Source organism: Artemia sp. Qi Xiang Cuo, chromosome 3, assembly GCF_049724085.1.
Source record: "Artemia sp. Qi Xiang Cuo chromosome 3, ASM4972408v1, whole genome shotgun sequence".
NCBI classification, from domain to species: Eukaryota; Metazoa; Arthropoda; class Branchiopoda; order Anostraca; family Artemiidae; genus Artemia; species Artemia sp. Qi Xiang Cuo.
In genome coordinates, this window is record NC_142796.1 from 91,910,527 (window position 1) to 91,934,899 (window position 24,373).

The 24,373-nt window shown below is 36.1% G+C and overlaps 1 pseudogene across 1 annotated transcript in view; it reads right to left on the minus strand.

Annotated features, from left to right (window-relative positions):
• Positions 1 to 948: 948 nt before the first annotated feature.
• LOC148954745 (uncharacterized) overlaps positions 949 to 24,373 on the minus strand; it is a 48,637-nt pseudogene continuing 25,212 nt past the window's right edge. The window contains exon 2 of the transcript XR_016141527.1: positions 949 to 2,009. The product of XR_016141527.1 is annotated as an uncharacterized LOC148954745 (transcript). The remainder of the gene's footprint in view (positions 2,010 to 24,373) is intronic.

The window sequence follows — 24,373 nt, forward strand, 5'->3', positions numbered from 1 at the left end:
GAAGGATGTCCTCCTTAAAAATAGTCTCGGGAGGGAGTTCGATTAATTGTTGGGAAACATTAACTATTTCCTACAATCTCCTTGCAACAAATAAAAACTCATTTTTACTTATTGTGGCTACACTCATTAATATTGCCACAATAAGGTATATTGTACTGGTTCATGCATTAAACATATTGCCTCAAATAAGTAAGCTTGATCATCATAATAATTCTATCATGTTTGACTTCAGTCACATGAAGTTACATGTCTAGTATGCCTGATGTTCGTCACAATCATATGAAGATCAATTCTGACATTATGAAGATAAATAACTAACAAGGAGTTAGTTACAAACAAGTGAAGTCTCAATATTTTACCTCAAGAGAACAGAGTTTTGAATCCAGTAGAAGGTTGCAAACTGGACATATTTTATGTCAAAAGGACACATTCCCATGTGAAGGGACACAATGACATAAAAGGGTAAAAAAAAGACACAATTTAGAAATCCAGGACATAAAAGGGTACTGATGTAAAACAAACATGGGTATCGTATTTACCCTACTGAATTCCAAAATATGTTCTCTTGAAACAAAATCTTTTTGTTTCAAGAGAACATAGTTTTGAATTCAGTAGGGTAAATGCGATACCCATGTTTGTTTTACATCAGTGGTTCCCACCCAAAATTGGACCATGTCCCACCTGGGTACTTCTAAAATCCTGATGCCTCCTCGGGATATTCTAATTTTGCCATTCAATATCTTACGTGCATTCACCTGAAGAAAGCTTAAAAGACCATTAACTTGGATTTATTTTTTTGGGGCCGTCTTCTAGGTATATTTTATAGCATGAAAAATATTGTATACAATACAGTGTAGCAGAATACAATACAATTTATACAATTTAAAACGTCATTGCAATGTCATCATGTATCTTTTTTACTCTTCAAACGCATTTAAATTTTACGTTATTCACATAAAAAATAGTTTTCGTTTTTAATTTAAGGCTTTAAAGTAGTCAACCAAACTGTGCACGTCCTGCCCGTGACTCGCCAAAATATAACTATGCCCCATCGGTCGGTAATAGGGCTCACGTTGGAAACCTTGGTTTTACATCATAAAGACGGAGCATTTTTGATATCTTACAAAATATACATCGAAAATAACCAAAGGATTCCAATCTATTACTTAGTTGGGCTACGTGAATTTTACAAAATTTTGACGGCACTTTCAAAAGGGTCTGACAACATAATATTAATATATGACAACATAATAAATAAGTTAATAAAGTATGCGATTTATGTTATAATATGGATGGTAAAGTAAGCCTTTCTTGAAAGAAATTCCGTCAGCACCGGGAATTCTTTGCTGGTTTAGTCCCTGCCCTTGATTTCTGTGTTTATATGGCCTTGGTAGCTGCTCCCTTAAAGTTCCCTGAACTAGAAATTTTGGCATTTTATGCGCTCGTTTTTTTTGTCCTTGCAGTTTTTGCGCTTGACGTGTTTGTTCTAGTCGTCCTTGCTAGTGGCTTCTTGGCTCTTTTGACCTTTGCCTTTGAGTCTTAGTATTTTGCAGTTTTTCACTTGCACTATCACCCTCATTACTTCCTGCTCTACCCTCTGCACCTCCTTTTCCGTCCTCCGAACTTTCTAATCCACCTTCTAAGCTACTCACTTCGCTTTCTTCCTTCCCTGCTCCATCTTCTTCACTTCTTTCCTCACTTCCCTCTTCATCCTTTTCTCTCTGGAGTCTAGCCTTTTTAACTTTCAGCTCTTTATGTATTTTAATCGCTGACAAGAAGTTGAAAATTCCCAGACTTAAGTAAGCTCCAGCCTCGCCATAGGTTATAAAAATCTCTTTTTGTTCAAATTTCTCCTCGGGGCTCTCAGCACCCTTAACTGCTTTAAGAGATCGCCAGAAATCCCCAACTCTATATTGTGCACTGTCTTCAATTTTACTCGTCTTGTTTGGTAAGGTGCTTGCACTACGATGACGATGAATACAAGATAGCAGAAACGATACTAGCTGCCCCTGAAATTATATGGACTTTGTAATTTTAGAGGATTCAGTGTGTATCTCCAATATAATATTAGAGGAAAAATAAAATAAAATAACGAACTACTCTAGTCTTATTTACTTTGGACTTTGTGCTTATGCCTTATGCGGAACAATTTAGTTATCAAACAGTTCGTGGTAACGAACTGTAAGTCAGGAGCGACCCGGCTCAATGGTAACCGAAACTCTAAAAAACGAAATTTTAATACCAATAGATACATCAAAAGAATCAGATTTCAATGCTGATTTCAAATATATAACTTTCATCAAGTTTAGTGCTACCCATCAAAAGTTACGCACCTGAGAAAATTTGGCTGATTTTCAAAAAAAGGGGGAAAGACCCCTTAAACGTTATAGAACCATAATGAAAATCACGCCATCATGTTGGAGAATCTGTCCATGAAGGAAGTTTTCATGGGGGAAGGGAAATTGCCATGAAAGGGGCGCCGGACTTGCCAGTATTATTTATTGGTTATTGGGAAATATAAAGACATTTTCAGGAAGGATTTTTTTATGGAGGGGGGGGCTAGAGGAGGGGGTTACTCTGGAAAATCTTTCCGTCGAGATTTTTCTTTGAGGTAAGGGACATTTCTATGAAGGGGGCACCGGATTTCCAAGCATTATTTAAAAAACGATCAGAAATTATATAAAAAAAAACAAGTCTTTTCAACTGAAAGTAAGAAGCAACACTAGAACTTAAGAAGAACAGAAATTATAACGTATGTGAGGGGGTTCTCCCCCAAGTCAATACCTCGCTCTTTACGCTACAGTTTTTTTTAGTGCTTTCAAAAGAGCTATCTATTCTAATGAAACGACCTTTGTGATTCAGGGGTTTGTGAATCAATTTTGTTTTTTACTTTTAACTTAAAATGCGTGTTATTGACTAAGGGGAGAACCCCCTCATATACGTAATAACATATACATAATAAAAAAACAATAAAAAAAACAAGCGATACACCTCAATAGTAGTCGAAACTTTTAAAAACGGAATTTTGATGTCAATAAATGTATCAAAAGAATGTGTTTATAATGCTGATTCTAAATATATAAATTTTATTAAGTTTAGTATTACTCATCAAAGGCTACGAGCCTGAGAAAATTTACCCGATTTTTTAAAGAGGGGGGAAACAACCCCTACAAATGAAAGAATTTTAATGAAAATCACACCGTCAGATTCAGCGTATCAGAAGACCCTATTACATAGGTTTCAAGCTCATATCTGCAAAAATCTGCAACTTTGTATTTTTTGCCAGAAGAAAAATATACGAATATAAAAGTTAGTTACGTAAGTTAATTTGTAAATTACGTCATAACCAAATTTAGACATCCATTTAGCAAAAGAAAAGTAAAATTTTTATGCAAATTTTGTTTTACTTATTCAATAACGGTGAGCCAAAATAAAAGCTGCATTAACTAAAATACGATCAGAAATTAAATAAAAAAAACAAGTTTTTTAAACTGACATTAAGGAGCAAAATTAAAAATTGAAACGAACAGAAATTATTCCATATACGAAAGGAAATGTCGCCTCCTCAACGCCACACTCTTTACGCAAAAGTTTGACTCTGCCTCACAGCTTTATTTTTTTAAAAAATAAAAAACTTTAGCGTAAAGAGCGAAGCGTTGAGGAGGGGACAGCCCCGTTCATATACGGACTCATTTCTGTTCGTTTTAAGTTTTAATGTCGCTCCTTACTTTCAGTTTAAAAACCTTGTTTTTTTATTTAATAGAATATAGAAACAGAATTTTGACATACAAACAATGAAGCGACTCCAAACCTATTCGTTCTTTTCACTAGCCCGATTAGTTTTCACAAAAAGGCCAATCAGGTTTTTAAAACGAGGTAAAAGTTGAATTTCCAAAAAGTTATTTTTTTTTCTAAATTTGTCGCTAAGCTTTAGTTTACCCGATTTGTAAACAATGCCTGCAAAACTACGTCGCAAAAATGGACCAATAGAATCAAAGTTTACTATTTGAAATGGAAGAATACGATAGTAATCATTCTTTTCTCTTCAGGAATAGAGTATCAAACTATTCACGGTACTGTGCAGCAGCGTTGCCAACGCAGTGCAATTGTATTATTTTTGGTACAATTTGGAGGTCCTAATGCATTATAGTACATTTGGACATTTAATATTATATTTCAAAATAACACTGGTGCATTACTGTTGGCTGAATTTGCAAGATTAAGTTATGTCTCTTCCAAATTTTGATAGTCCTCAAGTCACCCATTAGGGATTTAAGCAAAAGTAACGGGAACGCAAATAGAAACGCAAAAAAGAAAGACGTGGCACAGAAAGAAATATCCGTGCATTTCAAGCTAACCATTCCACTGGAAACGCCACTTAAAATTTATTTCTAAGAAAACATGAAGTTATTACTGAAAAAGTCACTTATGCATCAGTATATTCGATTTTTTTTTTCCTTAGAATCTTTTTCCAGACCTAACAACACATTATAACGCCCCTAGTGAAGTATTATTTGAAAAAAAACTATGTTTTCTAAAGAGTTAAAGAGGCTGAGTTACAAGGTCGAACCTTAAAACGTACAGGGATTAGGAGGCACAAAAAGGGGGCTGCCGCCCTCCAAACCCCCCGCTTTGCAGCCTCTTTTGTTAAGGTTTTTTATTTTGGGGGGCTGCCGCCACCGTCACCCCCCGCGTTGGCTCTTGCGAAGAACTGGTTTGCAACACAAACGAAGTCTGCTGTAGTTTTTTAACATAAAAGCAACAATTTCATCTTTTATAGATGAGGGCTACCGCCCCCCGGTTTTGCCGTTGCAAAGAACTGTTTTACAACAAAAACAAAGTCTGCTTGAATTTTTTACCATAAGAACACCCTATTGCATTTATTTGATTAAAAACCCTACTGAGAATTTTTATTTTCCGTTTCTAGTAGATTTTTCCCTAACCAATAACATGCTATACTGTGATGAACTTTAACAATTTTGAACAGAAAAACAGGGAGTAGAAGAAGGGCTCAGAATAAACTAGCAGTTCAGGTTCATTTATTTTACCATCATACACACTGAGTACATAACACTACCTGGCACAGAGACAAGTTTGTAGTTATAACTGTAACTGACTGAGTAAGTCATTGCCAAATCCTCAGAAGATATTAAAAAAATGCCATTGAAACAGTTTCATTCGTATTGGTACGACCAATTGATTGGAGGGTACAGGACTTAAAAAACCTTAACAAACGAGGCTGCAAAAGCGGGTGGTTTGGGGGGGGCGGCAGCCCCCCAACTTTGCCTCCTAATCCCTGTACGTTTTAAGGTTCGACCTTGTAACTCAGCCTCTTTAACTCTTTAGAAAACGTAGTTTTTTTCAAATAATTTCTGCACGTTTTTGTACAGTTTATTACTTATTAGTGCTTGACTAACTGTTTGATGATTGTGTAACATTCTTTTCTTTCTCAACAGGGTGTTTTCAAGAAGCCTTTTGCCGAAATTGGGATTCGTTCAATCTTGATATTTAAAAAAGAAACTGAGTTTCTTTTTTAAACTTTAAATTCAGTATATAAAAAATTTTCTCTGACAGGGAATCGAAACCGGATCTTCCGCCTAACAGTGAGGAACAGCGACCATTGTACCACAGTGACACTTGTTATATTATTTTAGTCTCTCGTATCTATTTTTGACGCAAGCAAATCTCCACAAAACTTGATATTTGGTTTTTGGAAAATAGGGAAAGAGGGATCGGATTGAGCTGAAATTTTGAGGATAAGTTCCCAGGCCCCAGGAAAACTTATCCTATAAATTTCATCCCGATCGGACAACGTTAAAGTGGGGCTGTGGTGGGAAAAATTAACATGGGCTCTTATAGGAAAACGAGGTTTTTCGTAAATTTAAATTCGGGGGATAATTGTTTCGGTCTGAAAATATCAAAAGGCCCTAACAGGTCGAATTCCGCTTCGAATGAGTCCTCATTCACCCGGATCCGTTGCCAACTGTGGCCTGTAGGCGTGGCTGATAAAAAAAAAGAGGAATGAACATTAAGTGGCTATATTTTTTTTTTGGAAAACAGGGAAGGAGTGATTGGATTGAGCTGAAATTTCGAGGATAAGCTCCCGAGCCCTAGGAAAGCTTAACCTCTTAATTTCAGCCCAATCGGACAACGTTAAAGGGGGGCTGTGGTCGGAGGGTCGAAACTTCTGGCCCACTTTTACCCATGAAGATAAAGTCGGAGGGGGGTGAAATTTTGCACGTTTCTTAGTTGGAGCTTGGGCTACAAAATGCAATCACCGCTGTCTCTCTGCGACCGCTATGACTGTAAATTGCTCAACATTGTGGTGGGTCACCTCTTTAAAGAGGCACAAGTGTGCCTCCTTCATTACGTATGACACAACAAATAGCATAATACAAATCTAATAAAACTTGATATGGCTAACATTTCACTAATCAAAAAGATCCAATATTTCATGATTCTCTGAACTGTGTGTGAACCTCATCCGAGGAGGAAGATTCAAAAGATAATTGGATGCTTAAAGAATATCGAACAATTATCATTTCTTGTCTGAATGACCAAAAGGGGAAAGCACCAAACGTTTTGTACAAAATACCTATTAGAAGATTTCGGACTGCAGCCACTGATTTGATTCCGAATACGAGACGAACATTAAAGGGAAAAAACTCAAAGATCGCCACTGATGTTAAAAATATCATAAAATCTTATTTTAAATAGCTCAGTTTCCAGGAATGCACTATATTGAGGTGTGTACTACCGCAATTACTGTCTTGTGGTGACACATTTCCTCCTTAAACTTGTCGTTGCTGTCACAAATATAGGTTGCATCCGAAGTTTTTACATTCCTGGGATAGTTGCCAAAAACCATTTGCTTAGCTGTTCAAAAAGGGAGGATCAACAGGGAGACTTAAAAGCAAAAGGATCAAAAATAGTATATAAAACATTCTTGTGCTGGTCATTCCTTTGGAAGAGCTTAGCTAGTGATGTTTTGGCAATTATCTAAAAAAATTGCCAAGTGATTGTTCAGAGAAAATTGCCAAAAACTGCAGGCTGAGTTGTTAACAAAGGGAGGATTTACAGGGAAATTCAGATCTGAAGTATGAATAACTGGTTGAACATACAACGTTATGCTTATCTTTCTTTTCGAACAGCTTAGCAGGCAAAAGGCTAATTCAAAAGTTTCACCGAAAAAATACTGTTTCCGGAAAAATATTAAGGCTCTTGTTAAAAGGCCCGGTTGTATGGTGGGAGTATTGTCCGCTTAAAAGCAGAGAGGCTATGCTACTATCGAATTCAGCATATAAGAGAGCTTTATTGAAGAGTTCTTAAGCTGCTATTTACAAAAATGTGAAATTTTGAAGTTTTCTCGGAAGAGAAAACTTCTTTGTGTTTATTTGTGTTTTCTCCCCAGGCGTAATCATATCGAACCAATTGTCCTAGAAAATCTGGGGAACCTCACTTAAAAGTAAACTAAAAGTTCGAGTGCCCATTTAAAGCACCCAAAAACATTTCACCACAGTTATGTAGCGTTTTCTGCGATTTTTTGGCACAAAATGAATGCCTCCAAACTTGAAAAATCTTCAACGGCCAATAGATTTAAAAGTATTGAAAACCTCTACATTTAGAAACTCCGCTTGACAGCCAGTAGGCCTAATGCAATGATCCTAAATAGTCGCTTAGTCGATACAAACAAACGGTTAATGTAGTTACAACTCTAGCAGATCATAAAACCTTAATAATACTTTCCAAGATTGCAAAAAGCTAGAACTTTACCTCCAAATATAATACAATTTCACATTATTATCTTCTAAGGGGGAGAGAAGCTCCCTACCATACATTTCAAGGGTGTTTTGAGGATTTTTTGAGAAGGAATAATTTTTTAGGGGGAGAGGGTTTTACAATTCTATTTTGAAAAGTATTAAAATTTGTTTATATACATGTTTGTTACGTTTTAGCGATTCGGACAGACAAACCCAGTAACTCTTCCCTTATATAAACCCTTGATACCCTGTTATCCGACTTGTTTTTAATGCACAGGATATAAGGAGAAAACAAGAAAATCTTGAATTCCTTCAACTTCAAAATCTCTCTTTTAATGTTTTATGGCACAAGATTTCAAGTCTATCCTTCCAGGGGCCCTACTTAAACACTCATATCCCCGTGCATACGAGTTCGGCCCCACAATATGATATATTATACAATATGAAAGCTATCCTTGTTAACGTCGGTAAACCTCATCACTCTATACTACTTAATATAATATCCTCTAATTCCTCCCTTTCAAACCTTGCCAGACAAATTTCTTCTCACGACCCTTTTGCTACTTGGAAAAACCAAAAAATTTAATAAAATCGTCCTACCCATCCCCACATATCGGGAAAAAAATAAGGACTCGTTTTTAACCCAACTTTCACAAATATTCTACTTTATCTCCATGTGTGGATAGATTAAACCAGAAAATAAAGAAAACTATGCGTAATTTTCTAGCTTTTTGTTCAACACGAGTTTTATTACGTTCTTTGCTATAATATGAAAACTGTACGTGTCCAGATTTGACAAATTTTATTACGTGGATATGATCGCCTAAAATTATTTTTATTTTGTTTTCTTTTAAGACACAAGTAGTATGTGTTTACAATAAACTTTCACAACGTAGTAAAACTTTGCACAAGCCGTCATTCAGGATCAAGTTGCACTCTAATTTGAACAAATAAACTAGCTGCCCCTTCTCCCTTACCAAAAATTTTTGGGCTTGGTACAAATAGTTTCTCCTGAGGAAGAGAGGTTCAATTCAATTCAATTTATTAAATACTACAATAATTACATAAATAGACTTAGGCGCTAGAGGTCCCAAGAAGCATAGCTTGTGGAGGACCTCGCATCAAACACAAAATCCACACAAAACAGGACAAATCAGGGAAGGCAAAAAAATACAACAATATCTCCAAAATATAACCACAATACGAGAGAAAAAAAAACAAAAAAAACTGCTACACAATAACATTAGACTTAATTTTCTCCAAACTAAAAATTTCCAGTAATTTAAATAAATTCCAAACCATTAATAATAATATTAGACAACGGGGCTCTAATCTGATCTAACATAATAAGAGAAGAAAAAAGAAAAGAAGAGACATAAAAACTAGATAAAGTAAAGCGTAAAAAAATTAGATAAAGCAAAATGAATAAACAAATAAAGAAATTAGATAAAGCAAAATGAAGAAACAAATAAAGAAAACAAAACTACTTCAATGCTTAGAGAATATTTTTCTGCAAAGGGAAGAAGAGTTTTTAATAAGAGAAAGTTCACTGGGAATAGGGTTTTAAAGAGCAATTGCTCTATAAATTGGTGACCTCTGAGCAGCTGAGGATACCCTTTTAGGCAGCCAAAATTGGTGAACAGAGCTCCAAAGCAAAGTCTGGCACTTATGTGTTGATGCTCGATCAAAGTAGGATATGATGTTTGGAGGAAGTAAGAAATTGAAGGCTCGATGAGCCAGTTTTAGGTTTTGTTTCTTGATAACCACATCTAAGGCATCTAGACCTTTATCATAGGCAGCGCGCTAGTGCTGCCTAAGTAAAGAACGATGTGGGCACAATGTTTTTTTTTTTTGTTTTTTTTCCATATCCGGGCACTTCGTATCGAAGGAGTTGTCGTAGAAAGTTCAAAAGGGGCCCATTCGATTGCAAATTGGAGTAGCTAGTGCCCTTTTTAATAGTCGAAAGTGATTGGAGGGCAACTAGCCCCCCGCCCACGCCCATCATTTCCCCAAACACATCCAATCAAAATTTTGAGATAGCCATTTTATTCAACGTAGAAGATTTCCAAATAGAAAATATCTTTTTGAGGAGGACACTCCCCCACAACCCTCGGGGCAAGGGTTTTAAGTTATGCCCTGGGGGCATATAAGGTTTTTTATAGAAGGTATTGTCGTATAAACTTCAAAATAATCTAATTGTTCTTTAAATTAACTGACTATTGCTATTTTTAATGTTCGAATGTGATTGTATTGTAACTAGCCCCCCCCCCCCACGTCCCTAAGTTCCCCAAAAACATTCAATAAAAATGTTGATTTAGCCATTTTGTTCAGCGTAGTTGATTTCCAGATAGAAAATATGTTTTTGAGGAGGAAACTCCCCACAACCCTCGGAGCATGGGTCTTAAGTTAGGCCCTGGGGGCATATAAGGTTTTTATGGAATGTGTTACCGTAGAAAATTCAAAAAAGGCTCATTTGATTGGAAATTCAAAGGGCTAGAGCCCTTTTTAATAGTCGAAAGTGATTGGAGGGCAACTAGCACCCCACGGTCATATTTTCCCCAAACACATCCAATCAAAATTTTGAGATAGCCATTTTGTTCAGCGTAATTGATTTCCAGATAGAAAATATCTTTTTGAGGAGGTCACTCCCCCACAACCCTCGGCGCAAGGGTTTTCAGTTATGTCCTGGGGGCATATAAGGGTTTTATAGAACACGTTGTCGTAGAAACTTCAAAAGAGGCTCATTCCATTTGAAATTCAAAGAGCTAGTTCCCTTTTTAATAGTCGAAAGTGATTGGAGGGCAACTAGCCCCCCGCCCAAGCCCATCAATCCCCCAAACACAGACAATCAAAATTTTGAGATAGCCATTTTGTTCAGCGTAATTGATTTCCAGATAGAAAATATCTTTTTAAGGAGGAAACTCCCCCACAACCCTCGGGGCATGGGTTTTAAGTTATGCCTTGGGGGCATATAAGGTTTTTATAGAATGCGTTGTCATAGAAACTTCAAAAAAGACTCATTCGATTGGAAATTCAAACGGCTAGTGCCCGTTTTAATAGTAGAAAGTGATTAGAGGGCAACTAGCCCCCCCGCACTCATCATTCCCCCAAACACATCCAATCAAAATTTTGAGATAGCCATTTTGTTCAGCGTAGTTGATTTCTAGATAGAAAATATCTTTTTTAGGAGGACACTCCCCTACAACCCTCGGGGCAAGGGTTTTAAGTTATGCCCTGGGGTCATATAAGGTTTTTATAGAAGGCATTGTCGCAGAAACTTCAAGAAAGGCTCATTCGATTGGAAATTCAAAGGGCTAGTGCCCTTTTTAATAGCCGAAAGTGATTGGAGGGCAACTAGGCCCCCCCCCCACGCCCATCATTCCCCCAAACACAACCATTCAAAATTTTGAGACATCCATTTTGTTCAGCTTAGTTGATTTCCAGATATAAAATATGTTTTTGAGGAGGACACTCCCCCACAACCCTCGGGGCAAGGTTTGTAAGTTATGCCCTGGGGGTATATAATGTTTTTATAGAAGGCGTTGTCGTAGAAACTTCAAAAAAGGCTCATTTGATGGGAAATTCAAAGGGATAGTGCCCTTTTTAATAGTTGAAAGTGATAGGCTGGTAACTAACCCCTCTCACACGCCCACCTTTTCATAAGCAGCGCGCTAGCGCTGCCTAAGTAAAGAGCGATGTGGGCACAATGTGTTGTTTTTGTGGGGTTTTTTTTCTCCGTACCCGTGCACTTCGTATCGAAAGAGGTCGTCGTAGAAACCTTGAAAGGGGCTCACTCGATTGGAAATTGGAGTGGCTAGTGCCCTTTTTAATAGTCAAAAGTAATTGAAGGGCAACTAGCTCCCCCCACACCCATCAATCCCCCAAACACATCCAAAAAAAATTTTGAGATATCCATGTCTTTAAGCAGACTTGATTTTCATATAGAAAATTTGTTTTTTATGTGGACAATATCCCACAACTATTAACGCATAGGGTTTAAGTTTTGCCCTGGGGCTTATAGGGTTTTTGTAGAAGGCTTTGTCTTAAAAACTTCAAAAAAGGCTCATTCGATTGGACATTCAAAGGGCTAGTGCCCTTTTTAATAGTCAAAAGTGAAAGAAGGGCAACTAGCCCCCCCCCCCTCCCACGCCCATCAGTCCCCCAAATACATCCAATCAAAATTTTGAAATAGCCATTTTGTTCAGCGTAGTTCATTTCCAGATAGAAAATATGTTTTTGAGGAGGACACTCTCCCACAACCCTCAGGGCAAGGGTTTTAAGTTATGCCCAGGGGGCATATAATGTTTTTATAGAAGGCGTTGTCGTAGAATTTTCAAAAAAAGTTCATTTGATTGGAAATTCAATGGGCTAGTGCCGTTTTTAATAGTGTACATGGTTTCGCGGGCCAATAGCCCCCCCCCCACGTCCATCATTCACCCAAACACATACAATCAAAATTTTGAGATAGCCATTCTGTTCGACGTGGTTGATGTCCAGATAGAAAATATGTTTTTGAGGAGGACACTTCCCCACAACCCTCAGGGCAAGGGTTTTAAGTTCTGCCCAGGGGGCATAAAATGTTTTTATAGAAGGCGTTGTCGTAGAAACTTCAAAAAAAGCTCTTTCGATTGGAAATTCAACGGGCTAGTGCCCTTTTTAATAGTCGAAATTTTTTGGAGGGCAACAAGCCCCCCCCCCCATCCCCATCATTACCCCAGACACCACCAAAAAAAAAATTTGGATAGCCAATTTTTTAAGGGGATTTGTTTTACAGAAATTAGATTGATTTTTGTGGAGGATAATATACCACAGACCTCAGGGCAAAGGTTTTAAGCTATGCCCTGTGGGCATATAAGGTTTTTATAGAATATATTGTCGTAGAAACTTCAGAAAAGGGCTCATTCGATTTGAAATTCAAAGGGTTAGTGCCCTTTTTAATAGTCGAAAGTCATTAGTAATATCTTTTGTTGTAGTTGTTATTTAGACGAGGACACTTTATATCGACGGAGTTTTCGTGGTAACTTCGAAAAGGGCTAACTTGAATCAAAGTAGAAAGGACCGAAGTCGTCCTAAATGTTCGTATGTGAATGGAGGGCAACTAATTTCCTTCACACTCTCACTTTCTGATTTGCTCATTATTTTTAAAAAATAAACGTTTTAATGAGACTAAGTCAAAATTAACTGTGATAATACTAATTAAAAGTGAGGCCTCTCAACAGCATCCCAAGAACGACAGAGGGTATTATGTTCAAACTTTCGAGGCTACTTCTGCTCTTAAAATTTAACCAAATCAAAATAGTGTAAGTGTATCAAAGCCTTCAAAGAAAGTAAACAGATTTTTTGGGAAATGGAATCAAGTTTTCCATTTCAGGTCAACAAGAGGAGGTATGAAACTAAGTTAAACAGTACTATCTGTGTCCAGATTTTTAAAATGGTGTATGTTGTTAAAAATTGCTGAAAGTTTTTCTTCGGCATACAAATAGCAGGCCAAACTATAAAGTTTTAAAAAACGAAAAGATTTGAAGTATTATTTTATTTTTCTCCGAAAAAACAATGTCAATAGAAAACTAACAGGAATTAATAAGAAAAACTTTTTCGACAAAATAAGTTTTTTCAAAGAAAAGTAAAGAACTCCATTAAACAAAAAATGAGCAAAAATAAAATCAAATAATCTACCAAGCTCGAAACTACCACAAATCAGCATCGATAAATAAATGAAACCCAAAACGAAAAGAAATTAAAATAAATAACAGAGTCAAACTCAAAAAGAGCAGAAATTAACATAAGGGGCGCAAAACCCCTATGCCTTCCCAAGGCCAGAACAAAATTTGCACATAACTGAAAAAAATATAAATGTTTTTACTTTTATAACAGTAATAAATCAAATAATTTTAACATTTTGATTACTAAATATCAGTAGGCTATATGTATATTAAACTAACAATGCACATTCATTTGTATTTTTCAGTAAAATGCAAATTTTGTTCTGGCCTTGGGAAGGCATAGGCGTTTTGCCCCCATCTTATGTTAATTTCTGCTCGTTCTGAGTTTGACTCGGTTATTTATTTTAATTTCTGTTTCTTTACTTTTCTTTGAAAAACTTATTTTGTAGAAAAAGTTGTTGTAATTAATCACTGTAAAGATCAGTTGTAGGATAGAGTCGGGGAAGGCGAAAAGTTACCTTCATCGCTCTATTCTGTGTTGTTCGGAGTTTCAGAAGGGAAGAATAGTTAATATTACCCCATACAGTGCAGCAATAAGAAAGATAAGGAAGGACAAATGCATAGTAAAGAGAAAGCATTACATCTGGAGGAAGAAATTGATTGGCACGATGAAGCATAGACACTTTACGAGAAATTATAGAATGTGTATAGGAAATATGAGTTTTGAAAGAAAGAAAACAATCAACGTGCACACCAAGAAGTTTAACACAAGAGCACTTGGGAATTATATCAGTACCATTAAAAACAAAAACTGTTGGGGAAGGCTCAGACATGTGGTATGGGGTTCGAAAGTAAATAATGCTACTCTTAGAGCTATTCAACAGCATCTCGTTCTGCTCACACCATTCACACACATGGTTGAGCAGGAGCTGCCGGTAAATTTGGCTCACTCTCCATTAAATATTCCCCGTCACGGGAAGCTCCTCCATAGAAAATTTCCACCACGTAAAATACACCCCATCCTTAAAATTTCCCTCAAGACAACTCCATCCTAACTGAGAATCCCCGCCCCCTCGTAAAATTCCTTCCGGACGAATCAGCCTAAAAATTTCTCCTTAGAGAAAAAAATTCTAATCGTTTTCTTGATCACTCCGGATATCTTCCCTTCTGTAGAAATATTTTCCTGGAAATCCAAACAAGCTGAAAATAGCCCCCCGGAACGTTTCCGCATGTGAAACTTAGTTGGCATAGATCAAGTTTGAACAATAAAAATAATTTCGTAGAGGAATTATGTCAAATCCCTCCAGTGTAAAATTTCTCCTGGAAAATTCCTCCCTGGAAACCCCCCCCCCTAAAGAAAACTCTCCCTATGGAACATAACTTACATAACTCATAAGTTTTTTCCCACGGACTTTGGGGTTCATTTTACCCTTAAAGACACAGTTATTGGATATTTCAACTATACTGAACAAACTGGCTATCTCAAAATTTGAGCGAATAACTTTGCGTTAAAAAGGGTCGTGGGAGGGGGGCTAGTTGCCCTCAATCTTTTTGGTCCCTTAAAAAGAGCAGTAGAACTTTATATTCTGTTTCAATGTACCCTCTCCCGAACTTTCAGGACCATTATTTCGATATGATCACCCCTGGAATAAAATGAATAAGAAAATATACACGCATCCGTGATTTCTCTTCTGACAAAAAAAAAATGCAAAATTCCACATTCTTATATAATCTGATGGTGTGATTTTTATTAGGGTGTGATTTTCTTTGACTTTTAGGTTGTGTTTCCCCATTTTTGTAAATCAGGCAAATATTCTCAGGCTCGTAGCCTTTGATGGGTAACACTAAAATAAATGAACTTATATATTTGAAATCAGCATAATAAGCCAATTCTGTTGATATATCTATTGGTATCAAAATTTCATTTTTAATAGTTTCAGTTACTATTGAGATGTGTCACTCTTTACGTACAGTTCGTTAACGCGGACTGTTTGATTATTTATATATTTTACCAAAGTCACTCCAAATGAAAGGGCTGATAATGAAACTTTGATGGGAGTTCATTCAATTGTAATTTCAAAGTTCGAGGGTGCTCTTTCAAACAGTTCGTGGTAACAATCTGTATAGTAAGAGCGACTCGTCTCAATAGTAACCGAAACTCTAAGAAACAAAAATTTAATATCAATAGATACATCAAAAGAATCGGATTCTTATGTTAATTTTAAATATTTAAGTTTCATCAAGTTTAGTCTTACTCATCAAAAGTTATGAGCCTTAGAAAATTTGCCCTATTTTCGAAAAAGGGGAAAAGACCCTCTAAAAGTCATAGAATCTTAATGAAAATCGCACTATCAGTTTCAACGTATTAGAAAACCCTGACGCAGAGGTTTCAAGCTCTTATCTGCAAAAATACGGAATTTGGTATTTTTTGCCAGAAGAAAGATCACTGATGCGTGAGTATATACCATCTTTTGAATTCCAAGGGGCCCCTGTACCAAACAGGTTTTTCTGTTAGGTAAACAGGTCATTACACTCGGTCATTACACTCTTTGCCGATAGGAACGGGTACAACTTGATTGGTGATTAGGATTTGAATAAAAGGAATAGTTTTCTTTACAATTAACATTATTAATATACTTTAATTAAAAGATAATAGTTTTTTTATTTGCACGGATATTATTGGAGAAAAAAAAAAATGAGTGGTGCATTTAAACAATTGTATATTATTTATGGAACTGACAGCAGAAGCAGTTACAATATACCATTATCTAATGTGGCTGTGGAAATAACTGCTGGCTGTAGACTATGTCTTGAATGGGACATTATGTATTCGAGATATGTGATATCATTAAGCAAATTTAAGCAGGATGAGCAGCTGTGTTTTGCTTGAAAAGTAAATATTGTCCATATAAATAAACGTTGGTCAGCAGTAGACGTCCTATTAAAATATATTGATCAGAACAAAATGCATCTGTGAATATTATTATTATTGTAACTATGTTCAATAAAAATGTTTCTAAATCAATGGTATTTTTCTTTTTTCTATAGTAGACTAGCGTATATTTTCTAGAGTAGAAAAAAGAGATTTTGTTTAGTCTGAAGTTAGTTGTGAGAGAGTTAGGACTCTAAAAAATGGAAAGATTCGAGAAAGATCGAATCATGAGGAATCTAGTTCTTATGGAAAAACATTGGATTCTAGACGATGATTTTCTAGAGTTGTCAATTCAAAGGAAGATATTTTCTCGGGGAATGCTTGTCGATATAATGAAAACTGATTCTATATCATTAGACTATTGTATGAAGCTTCTACATCGTGGTCCAAATGTATTTACACAATTTATTGATATATTGATCACGACACGACAAAATTATATTGTGGATATGCTTTTAAACATTAGTTTATAAATTTAGGACTTTTTTTCATAAGAAAGATGGTGCTCAAGGATGATTTACTCCTCTCTCTCTCTCTCTGACAATTTTTTTTTTTGCTAGCTCAGTTTCATTGTGGCAGTGAGAGCGTTAACACATGACAAAATGTTCCATACATGCCCGTTATGTATGTACACACAGGGCAGCTGGTCATCATGTGAGAATTGCACAATGATTGAGGAGTATGATGAAAAGTGTAGATTATGCAACCCGTGTAAATTGCACAGAGGATATGCTGTACAAATTAAAGGTTATAAGTCCTGTTTTGAAGAGGTGAATGACTCTCATCCTAAAGGCCACCTATGCTCCAATTGTCATTATGATAAATGTAATCAGTGGGAGACTTCATATCCCAGCATGATTGGACAGATGCCTAAGCGCGATTTTAGTTAATTGCTACAAGATTGGTATCGTCGTGGTTTTAGATTGTTCTGGGAGGAGGAACCGGGTCAACGATTCAACTGTTGGAACAACAAGAGAATATGGTTTCTACGTCATTGTTGTAAAGACACTGGATGTTATGATTATAAGCCCACTGATTTTTATTTGGCTGTGACGGAATGTGATTCGACACTTGAGGACACTGTTTGTGAAATTGCTTCAAATAGGCAAATTGAAACATGTGAATTCTATAGAATGAATGCGAATAGTATCATTGACTATACAAAGATATCTGACAAGAGTGAAGTCACACTCTACTGTAGAAAATGTGACCCTGACATTGCGCTAAATAAGGATCAGTACACTTTGAATTCATATAGTCTACCTGCACTAGTTGTTGTTGACAAATAACTAGTAGTGGATTAAATCTAAAAGATTAGAAAAGTCGTTTTATCATGTATATAATTTATTTTTTTTATTAATAAAAAATTTAAAAAAAATATTTTGAACATTTTATTATTATGACTCAAAAATAAATATTAAAAAAGATTTTAAGTATTTTATAAAAAAGAAAGTCGTTAAATTGACGTAAGTCAACGTAGATGTTGAGAAACTGGTTGTAGGTGTAACCACGACATCTGAACATGAAAAAGAGTAGTGCATGAAAGCCACATGTCTTAGTCGTTAAATCCTGTACTCTTCGTTGATTTTGAATAATAGTTTTACCACTGCTTTCAATAAAGTTGCTGGTGTATTGAGCGTAGAATTTATACTCTAGGCCAAGAGGATCAAAAAATTCAATATTCTTCGCTGTTTGCAAGATGCATAGCCAATGGCCAGTCTTCAAAGTCGATGGACTGCTATTAACAATGATTAGGGTATTGTTAACACTTGGAATTTTTTCAATGAAGTCCGAGGGTCTGCAATAGGACTTGTACTGGGACATGTATGGATCCATACTAAATACATTGATTATTTGATTTGTGTTCATGGTGCAAGGTCTAGTAGAACACTGCCGTCGGGTGTGATTTCCCAATTGACTCAGTGATATTAGCGTGATACTCTCAGCTAGAGCATTGGCAACTGTAAAATCTAAACGTACATTCCCAGTTCATACTATGGTCATACCTTGCATGCCTGACAAGTATGAAACAACATCCTAATGATTTTTTGAAAATATCGAATCATTAATTCCAATTTCAAATAGTTGAGTCATGATCTAGGTATTGCATTGTCAAATCATACAGAGTTCTATAGAATTTTTTGTCAAACGATAAAGTGTATAGTGGAATACCATTCACTTTGCACACGAGGCTAGATAGACCGAAAAAATCAAAATCATGGGGAGATTCAGTCCAGGATCCAACGGCACTGCCACTCTTCACAAAGGCCAAAGCCAATTTTGATGGGATTTCTCCATTGATAAATGATGAATCGCTATAGCTACGAGAACCGGTGGCAATGTGACGGTGAGCGGTGATTGTATGGGGGACAAGAAGTTTAATGTTGCGACCATTGGCTCTTAGCTTTTCCACTGCCAATGCAACAGAGCTCATAACTTGTTGTTTTCGAACGTGGAGAACTGCCGATGTGATAATGACATTTGCATCGGGTGCTCCAGGAAGTGTTTTTCTCAAAATGAAATTCGATGGGACCATCTACAACTTAATTTCGATATTGACATTTGGAGATAGCCATTGGGATATATTGAATATCTCGTGATTTAATTTTTCAACTAGAAGATATTCCTGGGTCACTACAGTAGTCAACTCACCGTCAGTATCAACACCTGTTCAATATTCATAGCCCAATGATTGTCCTCTCATCTCCTTGTATGCTTTTGGCGTCATCATCATAAATTGTATGTAGCTTGCATAGTTGGATAAATTATTGCTAGTGCTCCCCAATGTCCCATTAATAAATACATTAATTGGTTTGAATAGGTTGTGTAGAATACAGTTGTCATAGGAGAGACCATCGCCGGCGTTTGGAGTTTTATTATCTGACTTTTTCTTCACCACAACAGTTAAATCAATAAATGTTGATGACAAATCAATGAAATAGTCTTCATTGGAAAATATTTGAAAGTGTATATTTTCCGAGAGAGGTTGTTGAGGGTGAAATTGTTCATAGTAGCCATACTTGACACTGACATCAACATTTTCAGCGTTGAATAGATTCAATGAGGAACTGATTGATGGATATGATTCCTTGTGGGGGAGATAAGTCATCTTAAGAGAAGAAATCCTTCTTTGATCTAACAATCTTTTTCTTTTTCTTCTTCTGCTGCTGCTGCTGCTTATTGGCCTTCGTTGTTTTATTTCTCAAAGTCCTTGTTGATGTCCTTTGCTTCCTGCCTGGGTGGAGACTGATGAGAGAATGACGTGAAAGCATCCTTTTCAACCCCTCCCCATTTTGTCGAGATTTTAATTGTTCACCAACGGCTCTTGCTGAAGATCTAATATTTTCCTTAACACTCTCCTTGAAATTCTTGCCCGACCCCCAGTCCTGTAGTGTGGAGGCAGCAAAATTTGATGTAGCAGGTACAATATATTTTCTGGCAAGGGGTAGTGTAGAACGAAATAGCCTAGCAAACAAGCTATCAAGACCATAGCCAGACATTGTAGTACGCCCTTTGTAGTAGTCCAATCCATTGCCAATTTGACGTGGACTCAAAGCACCAACATAACAGTCAATATCAAGACAGACAAATGGAGTTCTTCTATTATTCATTGCTTAGGTGATTGTACCGTCGTTGTCGTTTACAATGGGTCGAAAATGACATGTAATAACTGCTAAGCCATTTGAAATTTCTATTTGATCACCTAATTAAGTTATTAGTGTTAACTGACAGAGTTACAAATAGGAGGTGTTTACGTGAATATACTGAAGATGCTTTATATTGTAGTGGTGAATATGTTCTTGATTGGTTTTTCGTTCAAAAACTCGTAGGAGGGGAACATTTGAATTACCAACCCGAGATGTTTCCAAAAATGAAGCGTAGAGAAATATACAAGTGTCCGTGGAGACGCTGGGTGCATAGTCTGCATAGATAACATGGTCACTACCACTGAAATTTTCTGTCTTAATAATACGTTTTTTAAAACCGAGAGCCTCACGTAAAGCCTCATTGAGGAGAAATCTTTCATTCTAAAATGGACTGTAAACATATAGTCTTCTTTTTTTCGTCGAATAGTTCAGAGTGGAGCCATCTTTTTTTCAACTAGCAATTTTTTTGTTGATAACTCGACACCGTTCATGCATGTTATTGTATTCCCTGTAGGGGATGTTAGCAATAGGGTACTGATTAGAGTCAAAAGTTGCCATCGCACCTTCATCACAGAATTCAAACGGTCGTATATTTATTTCATATTTATGGTCTTTTCTCAGAATGTCATATGTATTTTAGAGAATGCAATCGATAAGAGCCCCTTCATATACACCGTCAAAATTGATGGCAGGGGGGAGCTTTGTTCAAAAATCACTTGTTCTATTCAAGTCGTTGTAGAGAGGATCGGACACGTTGGACATGAATGTTACATATAAATCATTGGGCATTGTCAATATCTTCAACACCAATCCAAGAATCAAAATCAGAGTTGTATCCTATCCAGCGAACAAGTAACTGTTTATTACCCCCGCGAGTACGTGTCTTTAATATTTTTTCAATTTGATAGATTTCACTAGAATTTTTAACTTTTTGCAATTCATAGTCATAAAAGCCGCCGAGAATCTCTTCATCTTTGTTATCACGCAGGCGATAAGTTATGGGTTTATTGTCTATGATTTTTGCCACTTTAAAAATTTCAGTGGACCAAAAGTAAGTCCCCTTTTCAAAAACATGAGTTGTTCTATTAATTCGAACCGTATCACCAACATTGAATTTATTTTTCTTCTTCTTCTTGACTTTTGTTTCATTGGAATATTGTTTAATAAATTTGTCAATTGTATTATGATCCGATTGATGAGCGTAAATAGTTTTATATGTTAACTCTTTTTGTATATGTAGTTTATTAGTACTAGTCATGTTTTTTAACCAGACCATGAATAAACGCTGGCGTATTTTCAAGGCAAACGATCTTAAAAACAAAATTAGAAGCTTTAAGATACCCCGCTCGGACCATAAAGCCTGTCTCGTTCTGTGCATCGGAGATATCAGTTTGCTATATTTCTCTATAAATTTTGATACATTAGGATTTAACAAATTCACTACCGCGATCCGTTTGAATTTTTTTATATGAATCCTGTTGGAGAATACTTTCAAAGGACAGAGCAACTTCAAAACCTCTCTTTGATCTCACTTGAATTGAATATTAAAATCTACTAAAAACACTGATTAAAAGTATAAAGTACTTGTAAGTTTTAGTGTTAAGTATTTGAAGCTCATCTAGAGTCAGGATATCTGCTTGCATTATATCCAATGGGTAAAATGCTTTAGTTTTTCGATATTGATTGGCACGAAGTCTATGATTTCTATGCAGAGTGTAACTTGGTTCATTTTGTAGATAGTCTTGTACACTTTTAGTGCGAACACCCGTGACTTTGGAAAGAGTTGTGGGGGAACTTAAACTCCCCGCCTCGCCAATATTTTCATAAACACCTTTCAGAACTTCAGCCATTTTAAACGTAAACACGTTGTGTAACGTCCGCTACCCTTTTGTACACTGGCTGCTGCTGCTGGTAGTGGGGACGTTGACTTGATACGTCTTCGCTTTTGTCTAGCTATCAATTGTGTGCTAGTATTTTCCAAAATTGATTTAAAATCTTCTTCTTCTTCAAGTTCATATTTTAATTTTGATTATGATGATGATGCACGTTCATTTAGATTTTTTAGAATTTGTCTATTGCCAATAAGACTTTTGGGGAAGTTTAATGTATTTAGAAAGTTGTATAGACGAGTGTCAAATGATAATAGTCCTTTACGATTTGTAACCATGTCATACATTAAATCAAGTAGATTATAGCTCTTGCCCTGAATTATAATCCTTTCCCAATTGCTTTCAATTTGAATTTGATCACTTTCCAAGAGATAGATTAGGAGTCGTGTTATTTTTTCAACCTATTAATGGGGCCTTATATTTACAAATTTAAATAAAAATTAAAAAAAATACTCCATCTTTAATTTTGTTACAGCAGCAGCAGACTCTTGAGAAGATGATTATTTTTTGGGATCAGCAGCAGCAGTGGGCTTTGATCGATAGTGTTAGTCCACTCGGCGAAGTGCATCTTGAAGTAAAATCAGTTTTTTATCATCATCAATAGTTTCATTGTCGAGAAAATTACTCAGATTGTTCACAAAGTGTTCGATGGGTGAGAAAGCGAGTTCTATTGGAGTCAATTTATAGGTTTTTGCCATTCTCACTAGAGAAAACTGTTTACAAGTCCTGCAATTATTGGCAGTAAAAGTGTGAAAAAGCTACCGCCCGTCTGAAGAAGTCGTTTCCTTTTAAAATTCTTTCCTTTCTTTTTATATGACAATGTACGTACAATGGAACGATGTTGCTTTTACTGTTGATTAACTAATTCTGGTAGTTGAACATTACCCTCGGTAAAATTTAAACAAAGTTCATATATTATATTAATGAAATCATTGTCAATACCGTGTTTGAGTATTGCTTTTCTAAGTGGAGGTTTTGAACTGATTAGAACTGAAAACAAATGTCTATTTACATGTGGTTTCTTCAGTGTCATGATAGTGACTAATAACTCTTTTTAGTATTCACCGGGAGATATACTGTAATTTCATTGTCGAAAATATCTGTGACTACACGTAGATCCTCGGGTGTATTTTGATTAAGATCCAGCAGGATATAACCGTGGGGTTTATTAGTTGCCTGATTGTATGCCGAGAGCAGAAATTTAGGGGCACCTGGATAGATTTGTGTATTGCGGGTTATTAGCGAGCGAGAATCACGAACAATTCTTTAGATGATATAGTAGGTACAGTTCAAAGCAAGTGTTCGCATACATTTGCTCTGATGAAAGAGATTGTGTAGAACTATAGTAACGGAAATCTGTTCATGATGAGAGCGAACAGCGAACAATTGTAACATTTGCTGAGACCAATTTTCAATAGATTCAGCCAGATCGGCAATGATCAGCCAAGAGTATGGTTCAATAATGTTGAAAAAATCAAGTCCCTGTATGAACTGTATCTGCATCGATCCCATGGTAGTTGTGGTGGTGGCAGCAATTGATTTTATTTTATTGTATGACTCCTGCCAAATACTATAGCAATAGTAGATTTTTTTCGGCTTTTCTGCAAACATTTTATCACAATTTTTAATTATTTTAGTTAAGAGTGTTGTTTTGCCCGACATTGAGGGCCCACACAGAAAAGATCTGAATGATGTTTTAAATTGATACATCTTCCTTTCAACAGTTCACCTGGAAAACTAACTGTAGACCCTAATTGTCTAATGACTAAATAATTTTTTTTTTCCCCTACTACTACTCTTTTCTTCAAGAAGAAGAAGAAAAAGAAAAAGACAAAGAAAAATAACAATATATATTTATTTTTTTAAACGCACATAAAAAAAAAGTAAAAATACATTGAAAAAAAAAATACACTTTTTTTTAAATTTATTTATAAAAAAAAATACAACAACAACATTTAAATATTTATACAAGCGGAGAAAAAAACACTTTTTTTTTTTGTTTATTTATAGAGAGAAAAAAAAACATTAAAATAGAGAGAGCACTTTAAAAAATAAAATTTTTTTTTTTTAATTTATTTATAATAAAAAAATAAAACACCAACATTTACATAGGTACAGATACATAGAAAAAACAAATTTTTTTTTGTTTAAATAGAAAAAAAAAAAATTAAATTAGACATGGCAATTTAAAAAAAAAAAAAAAATCTGCTCTAAGTCCAAAAAAAAAAGATAACTTTGGTGACGGTGCGCCTCCCGCGCTGGCGGCGGCCCCCCCCCCCCGGGCCGCGAGGCCCCCCCCCCCGGGCCGCAAGGCCCCCCCCCCCCAAAGGCCGCGAGGCCCCCCCCCAAAGGTTTTTTTTAGGAAATTAGTTACAGGACTTTATTTAAACCGAGACTTTCACGGTGGGCAGTACATTCGATCCGGTCTGAAGTTAAATAGTGTCCAAGGGGGAGGGTGGTCACACCATCTTGACAAACATAG